Source organism: Micromys minutus, assembly GCF_963924665.1.
Source record: "Micromys minutus genome assembly, chromosome: 9".
Lineage (NCBI taxonomy): Eukaryota > Metazoa > Chordata > Mammalia > Rodentia > Muridae > Micromys > Micromys minutus.
In genome coordinates, this window is record NC_137978.1 from 57,978,155 (window position 1) to 57,988,976 (window position 10,822).

The window sequence follows — 10,822 nt, forward strand, 5'->3', positions numbered from 1 at the left end:
CAAACACTTATACTCCACAAAGTTGGAAAATCTGGAGGAAATGGATGAATTCCTAGACAGATATACGATCCTAAAGTTAAACCAGGACTAGGTAAACCATCTAAATAATTGCATAACACCTAAATAAATAGAAGAAGTCATCAAAAGCCTCCCAACTAAAAAAAGCCCAGGCCCAGACGGATTCAGTGCAGAATTTTATCATTTATTGCGGACATAACACCAATACTCTCTAAACTATTCCACAAGATAGAATCAGATGGAATACTACCTAACTCATTTTTTGAGGCTACAATAACCCTCATTCCTAAACCACACAAAGACCCTACAAGGAAAGAGAACTTCAGACCAATCTCACTTATGAACATTGATGCAAAAATACTCAACAAAATCCTTGCAAACCGAATCCAAGAACACATCAAAACGATCATTCACCATGACCAAGTAGGCTTCATCCCTGGGATGCAGGGATAGTTTAATATACAGAAATCCTTCAATGTAACCCACCATATAAACAAACTCAAGGAACCAAATCACATGGTCATCTCACGAGATGCTGAGAAAGCATTCGACAAAAACACCCCTTCATGTTAAAAGTCCTGGAAAGAACAGGAATCCAAGCTCCATACCTAAACATAATAAAAGCAATATACAGCAAACCAACAGCCAACATCAAACTTAACAGTGGGAAAATTGAAGCAATCCCACTAAAATCAGGAACTCGACAAAGCTGCCCACTCTCCCCCTTCCTAGTCAACATAGTACTGGAAGTCCTGGCTGGATCAATTAGACAGCAAAAGGAAATCAAAGGGATACAAATCAGAAAGGAAGAAATAAAAACATCGCTCTTTGTAGATGACATGACAGTGTACTTTAGTGGCCCCACAAATTCCACCAGAGAACTCCTACAGCTGAAAAGTTCAGCAAAGTGGCTGGATATAAAATTAACTCAAACAAATCAGTAGCCTTCCTATATTCAAAGGATAAACATGTGGAGAAAGAAATTAGGGAAAAGATACCCTTCACAATAGTCACAAAAACTATGAAATGCCTTGGTGTGACTCTAACTAAGCAAGTGAAGGACCTGTATGACAAGAACTTCAAACTCTAAAGAAGGAAATCGAGGAAGATCTCAGAAAATGGAAAGATCTCCCATGCTCATGGATTGGAATGATCAACATTTTAAAAATGGCCATCCTACCAAAAGCAATATACAGATTCAATGCAATCCCCATTAAAATTCCAACCCAATTCTTCATTGAGTTGGAAGGAGCAATGGACAATTTCATCTGGAATAACAAAAGGCCTAGAATAGCAAAATCCATCCTCAATAATAAGAAAACATCTGAAGGAATCACTATCCCTGACCTCAAGCTATATTACAAGGCAATTGTGCTGAAAACTCCATGGTACTTTTACAGAAATAGGCATGTGGATCAATGGAATAGAATAGAAGATCCAGAAATGATCCCTCACATATATGGTTCCCTGATTTTTGACAAAGGAGCTGTAAACATTCAATTGAAAAAGGACAGCCTAATCAACAAATGGTGTTGGTCCAACTGGCATTCATCATGCAGAAGAATGAAAATAGACCCTTTCTTATCTCCTTGTACAAAGTTCAAGTGTAAGTAGATCAAAGATCTCCACATTAAACTAGATACACTGAAACTATTAGATGAGAAATTAGGGAAAACCATAGAACTCATAGGCACAGGAGAAAATTTTCTGAACAAAACACCAATGGCTCAAGCTCTAAGGTCAAAGAATAACAAATGGCACTTAATGAGATTGCAAAGTTTCTGTAAGGCTAAGGACACTGTCAAGAAAACAAAACGGCAGCCAACAGAATGGGAAAAGATCTTTGCCAACTCCATATCAGATAGAGGCCTAATATCCAAGGTATACAAAGAACTCAAAAATCTAGACACCAGAGAATCAAACAACCCTATTAAAAATGGGGTACAGAGCTATACAAAATTTTCTCAATTGAGGAATATGGAATCGCTGAGAAACATCTAAGGAAGTACTCGACATGACATCCTTAGCCATCATGGAAATGCAAATCAAAACAACCCTGAGATTCCACCTCACACCAGTCAGATTGGCTAAGATCCAAATCTCAGATGACAGCAGATGCTGTCGAGGTTGTAGAGAAAGAAGAACACTTCTCCACTGTTGGTGGGGTTATAAACTGATACAACCACTCTGGAAATCAGTCTGGCGATTCTTCAGAAAATTGGACATAGTACTACCTGAATATCCAGCTATTCCACTTCTGGGCATATACCCCAGAGACAATCCAATATACAACAAAGATACATACACCACAATGTTCATAGCAGCTCTGTTTATAATAGCCAGAAGCTGGAAAGAACCCAGATGTCCTTCAGTAGATGTATGGATACAAAAATTGTGGTACATTTACACAATGTAGTACTACTCAGCTATCAGAAACAATGACTTAACCAAATTCTTTTTTTTTTTTATTTTAGACCTTTATTAACAGGTTCTAGCAGTTTGTTGACTTTTTTGAAAAAATAAGTTGTCAACTTTATTACAAATTAAAAATGAAGTTCTTAAAAAATCTCAACTTGACCAGATATGAAACAATTTAAAAACCGTTAAAGGTGTATTAAGAGAAACCAGATCTTTCTTTTTTTCTTAAAAAATGTTTGTTATTACCAAAAAGTGACATCTTTAGGTAAAAATAATAAAAACCCCATGCTGCATAGATAATGCAGATTGTTCTATTGTATCTGCCCAACGGGCAAAGAGCAAGCACTTAAGGTCTTCAGCTCCAATCTTTGTTCATTTCTTATTGTTGGAATTTCATATTTATTTCTTCTTGTTGGATGACTAAACCATATGATGTTAGAGATAGTAAGCCAGCATTTACTCAGCCCTGCCCTGCTCAGCCTCGGGAGTGGCCGAATTCTCAGCTGGTGAATTGGCTGCTTTTGTCTCTTTGCCATCTTGTGGTTTAGGGTTCTCTGGGAGTCTGCATCGGTAGTTGAAGTTGCGACGATACCAACGTTGAGGTGGCTGCTGACCTTGGGTCTCATCTCCTTGATTTTCTTTGTCCTCTTTATTGCCATCGTCTCTAGGCTGTCTTTGACAAGGGGGGGGGCCTGAAATGAATACTGTGGAATCGTGGTCTGTAACCCCGTCTAATACTGTGGTCAATGCGCATAGGGTCTCCACATGTAGTAAGGTGGGAACCTTCGCCTGAGATAGGGCCGGTGTTGTTGGGCCTGGCCTTCAGGAGCACTTTCCAACCCCTTGTTCTTTTCCCCACTCTCAGTATTCTGGTAATTTGGCTAGTAATTGCGTGGAGGACCCCTACGATGTGAATAGCATCTCTAATGGTTACGGTCTGCTGCATATTTACTGCCTTGAACTGGAACTCCACCAGGGCCTGTAACATTTGCTGCCTCTGCACCCTTTTCTCCTTCAACAACATCAAACTCCACAGTCTCTCCATCTCCTACACTGCGAAGGTACTTCCTGGGGTTATTCTTCTTTATGGCTGTCTGGAATACAAATACGTCTTCCTTGGTGTCATTCCTGTTGATGAAACCATATCCATTCTTTACATTGTACTGTTCCCAACCTTCCTTGCAATGACCTTCTTGTCCCCGCTGGCGGGCGCCACCAATGTGTGGCCGCCTGGGGCCGCCACTACCCAAGCTGCTGCCCTTGGAGCCAGGCTTGGTGTTGGCAGCACTGAGGTCGGAGGCTGGGGCAGGGGGCAGCTGCTGGGTCTCGGCCTAGTTGCTCATGATTGCGGTGATGGTGACTGGGGCCTGCGGCGAAGGCTGTGGCTCCTCCCGGGTGTGATGGTGACTAGGCCGCGGTGGCAGTGGCGGTAGGGCTCTCTGGAGTCCGCTCTCTGCTCCTGCTACTGATCGAACTCGACTTAACCAAATTCTTAAGAAAATGGTTGCATCTAGAGAATATCATCCTGGGTGAGATAACCCAGTCACAAAAGAACAGACATAATATGCAGTCACTGATAGTGGGATGCTAACCCCAGAGGCTCAGACTGCTCCAGAAACAACTCACAGACTGTGTGAAGTTCAAGAAAAAAAGAAAACAAAACAAAAGAAACAAAAAAAAAAAAAAAAAAAAAACATTATGCTCAATCCTTACACACCAAGAAAACATTGACTGATTCCGGGTTACATCCTGTTTTACATGTACTTTTTGCTCATTGTAACTAGTAAGACCTTAATGCAGAGTATCAAACCTTAAAAAAAAGAAAAAAAAAAAAAAACCCAAGCACTGACAAAAATGTATTTGTATACATTTATGCAAAAATGTTTAAAATTTTTGTCTTTTATCTTTGTTTTTTAAAATAAAGTTTTAAAAAATTAATAAAAAAATAAACTCTCAAAAAAAAAAAAAACAAAGGACATTTAAAAGAGAGAAAAGAATGATGGAAGAAATGTACATTTTACAGGAAGGGGTTTGAAGTGATTAAATTCCAACAACTTCATTAACATATCCATCCTGTCAGCTAACTAACCACTTGGGGCAGACAATCCATAAAATAAATTTTCTCAGCAGATTTTAAGTCTATAAACATGATTAGCTAGAGTCACTATGTTATCTAGTAGGTCTCTAGAACTTAAGCTATCATTGCATTTTATTAGTATTTGCTTGTTTTCTTCCCCCTCCTTCCTCAAGCCTCTGGGACATCTTTCGTTTTCTACTTCTGTGAGTGACTTGTTTAGATTCACAGTACTTCTCTGTATGTGTCCTACATTTCACTTAGCATGACCCTTCCCCAGACTCATGTAAATTGCTGCAAGTGGCTTTTATGATTGAATAACATTGTTCTGCAATATTTATCAAAGAAAAAAAAAAGAAGGTAAAAGGAGGAGATAGGGGACCATGAAAGGCAGCCTAGTTCCTGGTTAAGCTAAGGTTAGAAACCTCAGAAACCCCAGAAGGGATGGTAGGCTTTTCACTGTTTCCTGGGCACTAGCTCCTTGTTACTACCTGCAGCCCCGGTAGGTTTGTGGCCAACAGTTGCATAAGGGCAATGCCTCAAGCCACTCCACAGGTAGAGCACTTGACCTGTGGTCACATAGTCTCAAGACAGATCTCTATTTTAATGAGGTACCTAAAGGCCTGGAGGTTTAGCCAATAAGCTATCCTTCTCAGACTCATCTCCCTGTAAAAATTATTAAACCTCAGTCCCACCCTGAGAAGTGAGCTTTGGTTTTATACATCCATTTTCCTCCATGGCCGTAAATACCTTAAAACCATGTACTGCCTCTTTTCATTGGGTTCTGCTGTAGGAAGCCAAGCAGAAGGTCTTTGCCAATGGGCCTGTCATCTAATCTTCTGTAGAAGGCCTTTCTGTGATTTCAGCCGTGGCTGCCACCAGCTGACAAGTCAAGAACTATCTGCACATGTCCAGCTGGAGCTCCATCACTTCCTCCATTGGCTCTTGGCTAGATCTAGCCTGTTCTCTACCTCCCCAAAACACGCACTCCTTCTCAGCTTTTCTGAGGGTCTTACCAGTGCCTGGGTGTCAGACAGCATGATAATCAGACAGCCCCAGCCTCTGCAGGACCTGGGACCACCAAAGTGAGCTCTGGCTGCCCTGTGCCTCAGACTGTGCTTCTCCATGCCTGAGTGGTTACCTGGGACTTCCCTACTGCCTAACACCTGCCCAGCAACAGTCTGGGGTAAATATGGTTAATGTCCAGCCTCTCTGAGATGCCTAGTCCTGTTGTTGAAGATCCACAGGACACCAACAATATTCCACCCCTAGTATGGATGAGGATACACAGGATCCCATGAACATTCCACCCCTAGTAATGCTGGGATCCAAAACAAGTACACTCACCCCAGGCTTCCATCTTATGTAGACATAGGTTTCCCTATGTATTCCATCCTTGCCAAGAAATGAAGGTCCTCGTGTCTCAGCTCAGCTATCAAGTTTGAGCTGCCACCTACTCTGTGCGTTTAATTTTATATTTTACTGGGTCTTACCATGTTTGCTGTATCAAGGTTGTAGCTGGTAAACCCTGGTTCCAACCATTCTCAGTTTCCAGAGTAGTGAGATGAGTGGACGTTTTTCTCACTCTGCTCTCAGGGTCCTTCCTGAGGCCCAGGTAAGAAGATATGTTAGTTTGTACTAAGGGCTGAAGAGAGTTGACTCAATCACTTAGAACGCTGGATGATCTTGTAGACAAGGATGATGTTGAAAGACCAGGATAAATCCAGACCCCCTAACAGGTAAAGTAGAAGACTCCTAGCAGGTAGAGTAGAGCCAAAAATGTAAGATAGCCAGTTGAGTGAATTTGTTCCAGGAACTAAGTGAGCATAAAACTTATAGCCGTTTCAGCAACTCTGTTCTAGGAACATACTGACCATAAAAAGTTAGATTAAAATCTTGTGAACAATATTAAGAAACCAGGTGTTTCCCTGGCGATTCTTCCCTGGTATTTTTGGCATTTTCCAATGATGTACTCCCTCCCCCCTGGGGTTGTGGTTTTGTCCTTTAAAAACCCCTTCTCCCAGCCACTTGGGGTCGAACTCCTTTACCCTTGGGTGGGATAGAATCTCAACTCCAGTGCACTGGTTTTGTTAATAAACCTTGTGTAATTGCAGCAAGGACAGACTCTTGTGAGTTATTGGGGATAGGGGCATGTTATTCCAAGAGTTGAGTGAGGGTCTCCCCTCTGCGGGGGTCTTTCAATAGCAAGGTCAGAAGAGAAATGACTCAATCACTTAAAACACTGGATGATCTTTTAGAGAACCTGGGTTTGTTTTCCAATACTTACAAAGCTTCAAACAGTGTGTTATGACAGAGCAAGCAAGACAAAGCCGCCACTCTTCCATCATGTACTGTTGCTGAGACCATTCTTGGTTTAACTAGATTTCATCTCCTTGAGGAAACCTATGAAAATTACTCAACTCCAGTTCTAGAAACCCAAGACCAGGATATCCTGGATGACTTAGCCTGTTAGTGCTGGAATCCCCTCTGGTTATTTGCTTTTCTCAGATCTATTAGTGAGTGCTGCCACCTGTGAGGATTCTGCTTCAGATGCCTGATGTGAAAATCTGACACTCAGGACACAGTGCACTTGGCAGCTCAGCTCCCTTTTCCAGGATCAGAAATGAAGAGCCATATTTGTGTACAGTTATCTCCCTATGGACATCTGTGCATTAACCATGATTTTTGCTATAACAAACTAACTCAACCATTTTGAATCTAATTTATGTTTGTTTTTTAAAATAATATTTATTTATTTAACATGTATGACAACTTTGTGTTCATGCATATGAGAAGATGGCATCAGATCTTATAATAGATACTTGTTAAGCCACCATGTGGTCCAGGGAATTAAACATAAGACCTCTGAATGAGCAGTCTGTGCTCTTAACAACTAAGTCATCTCACCAGCCACTCGGAGCTAATTTAAATCAAGCATTTGTTATATATTAAATATTCATGAAGAAATTGGCCTTAAATAGAACCCCCCCACTTCCAATTAGCAAGAATATCCTCAGTCAAATGTTATAAATTTAAAAAATTTTTACTCCTAAAATCAATTAGACCACTGAATGTTCCCATGAGCTGTTTTCCAAAAGAAGTACCACTCCCAGCATTCTAGAAAGTTATGTGGTTGCTAGGCTGAGTAGGCCTCCAGGTTTATTTTGAGAAGTACAGAGGCAAGCTATCCATCTTGATTGCTGGAGGAAGAAGAGGAAGTGCATACCTGGTGCTCTGACACACTTCAACCTTCTTCACCAGGCTCAGGGAAGCTTCAAAACTGCTACATGGTGAGCACAGGGTCATTGCCCATGTCTGGGTGAAGCTGGCTGCAGAACCTCAGGAGCTAGTGTGGTGTGGGGCTGGGTGGTAAGCAGTAGACAGATGGGGCTCCCTGTGCAGTCTCATTTAGTTCTGGTTATTCCCTGGCCCAGACAGACCTTATTTACCACCAGCAATTAGGCCCATCCCCATTGGTACTTTATGTGTTCTCTACTGGTAAAATGAACAACAAAAAAAAGAAAGATTAAATACAATTAATTGCCAGTTTAGTGAAAAGCTGTTCTTGTATGAGTTCTTCCTCAGCAGAGACTGAACTCTGTGAAGAAATGTGGGTGTGAGAGGAGGGCAGTAAAGGAGAAAAGAGAGAAAACAGGCATCAACAGAGAGAAGAGAAGGAGAGGGCAGGAGAGACAGACAGAGACACAGAAAGAGAGAGAGACAGACACAGTGGGAGAGAAACAACAGACAGAGAGGGTGGGAAGGAGGGAGGGAGATAGATAGGGGAAAAGACAGAGATAAATAGATAGGGAGAGAGATGAATAGATAAAGGAAGAGTAATTAGAGAGAGAGAAAGATAGATAGATAGAGATAGAGAGATAGAGAGATAGAGATAGATAGATAGATAGATAGAGAGAGAGAGAGAGAGAGAGAGAGAGAGAGAGAGAGAGAGAGAGAGAGAGATTGAGAACTGCTTAATCTTTAAGTTTGTAAATGAATTTTTAGCCAGAACAGCTGAGCTGAGCAGTCAGCAGGAAGTTAGGAAGAACAAAGAAAGGTGAGATATTTTAGCCTCAAATCTCTAGGTCCCAGAATATTCTAAGACTAGATAGGATTGTATAGAGACTAGAAATTTTCATGACTAGGCTAGGTAAGCAGACTGAGGTTATAGACCACAGAGGAGACAATTATATCAAGTGAATAAAAGTACTTTTATAGATCTCTTTTTCTAAATCAAGGAATATGCTTGGGAAAGCTGGTAATGCTCTAAGGCAGGAACTGTTGTGAGGGGTTATGTCACATCTTAAGGACCCAACTCTTGCCACCACATGGGGCTGTGGTGATCAATCCCAGATCCTCTCTCTTTCAGTTGTCTAAGTCTTGAGAGCTGCAGTTGTCTCGCCTACACTGCAGGTTGCAATAGAAAGTGGAGGGCAGAGAGCACAGAATCTCACTGAATCTGTCACCTTGAAAGTGTTTTTCTAGTGTTCTTTAAGTCAGTATGTGTAGAAGAAACATTGATTGTCAAGGCATTTGTAGCAAGAGTTATTAATGGAGACGAGAATCAAACATGCTATTATGGAAAACTGTAAAAATGCAGGAAGATGATTTATTTGAACGATAGGAGAGCTTTGTGCTCAGGAGTCATAGTAAATGAAAAACTAAAAATGTGACTAAGGAACAGACTGAATTGTTTGAATTTACATAGTTACAATAAAATATAGTTTAACCAAAATGTATTAGTGTTAGCCTAGCAGTACATCTTTTTCTTATCTTCTTATCCAATAACCTGCCTTAGGTTTTGACATTTTCAGATTTGGCTTGGAGAATGTGCTTAAACATTTAACATTTTTATATGTTTGTTTGTGTGTATTGTATATTGTATGTTCCAAAACTACATAGCATTACATATGTACTTCCATCACTTGAATAGCCGTTTAAACATTAGTTTTCCATAAAGAGAAGAAAGAAGCCTATTAGAATTAAGTGACCTGGGACCTCTGTAAACCCACAATCTAAACTAGTGAAAACTACCATGAGGAAAATGACCTGGGTTTACTTCCTTCATGAAGCTTATTTTACATTGCTGAGAGCAAGATTTCTGACTTCAGAGATGTAGACAGGACTCAAGAATGAGTGTGTCAGAGACTCTGTGTGTTCTCCATCTGCACATATAGAAGAACTGTCCCTGTCAACATCATGTTTCCTGGCTTCAGTGTGCTGCTTCTCTCTGTGCAGTATTGCTTCCCTTTGTATTTTCTTTAGGACAAATTGGATTGATGCTTTTTTAATTACAATAGATACATCTCTCATAAAATATATTCTGACCATTTTTCCCTCCGTCCACTCTTCCCAGCTACCCTGACTCCAAGTATTCTACTCTTCCCAGATCTAGTCCCAATACTTTTCTTCCTCTGTAGAAATGAGCAGTGCCTCGAGACAGGATAGACAATGAACATACAAAAAGCCAATGCAATGGACCTCATATTGAGGCTGGCCAAGTGAACCCAATATTTCGAAAGTTTCTCATGAACAGGTGAGAAAGTCAGAGCTACACCTGCTCCTACTATTAGGAGATTCACAAAATCACCAACTAATAGCCCTCACAGGATCAGAAGACCTGTGCATTCTCCGTGCCTGTCTGTTAAGTCTCTATGAGTTGTTACTCACAAGGACTTATAAGGCATGAGTTACCTCTCATTGTTTGGGGCTCAAGATAAACTAAATATTGGTTGGTGATTCATACAGTTTGGTGCCACCAGATCCCTGCACAACTTGCACACAATTCAGAATATTGGTGGATGGTTATTGTTTTTTTTTTCCCATTTCCTTCAGTATTTAGAATACTAACACTGGAGTACTGCAGTGTTTAGAGTACTAACACTGGCCTAAGTGACAGTTATTTCCACCATTACAGTGTTCTCTCGGCATCTGTGCAGTGTCATGTTCAAGACATCATGGTGGGAAATCAAATTCATGTCCTCTTTTTACTGAGAGGTGAGCACCAACCCACCCCTTGATAATTCCCTCTAACATACCTGGATTCTTGATAAAAATTAAGGTACAGTTGCTTCGCTGGCTTCCTAGGACATTCAGCAGTTGGTCCTGTCTCCTGTCAGAAGAGCTGCTGGGCTGGGAAAGGGGCAGGAGCAGAGCAGGGGTTGGAGCAGGGGTGCATTTCCTGCCGCCACTCTCACAATTCTGTTGTGGATGTCATAGCATTGTAGGGACGTTTGAGGTGCTGTGATTTGTGTTCATGGTGATGTTTTAATTTTCTGGTTTCCAGAATATTTTTCTAAAATAACCTCATAG

General features: G+C 41.0%; 1 pseudogene across 1 annotated transcript; it reads right to left on the reverse strand.

Moving 5' to 3' along the window:
• Positions 1 to 2,892: 2,892 nt before the first annotated feature.
• Positions 2,893 to 5,637, reverse strand: LOC308424368 (Y-box-binding protein 1-like; annotated as a pseudogene). Its single transcript has 2 exons — positions 5,527 to 5,637; positions 2,893 to 3,767 (listed from the first exon to the last, which is right to left on the reverse strand). The product of its transcript is annotated as a Y-box-binding protein 1-like (transcript).
• Positions 5,638 to 10,822: the final 5,185 nt, after the last annotated feature.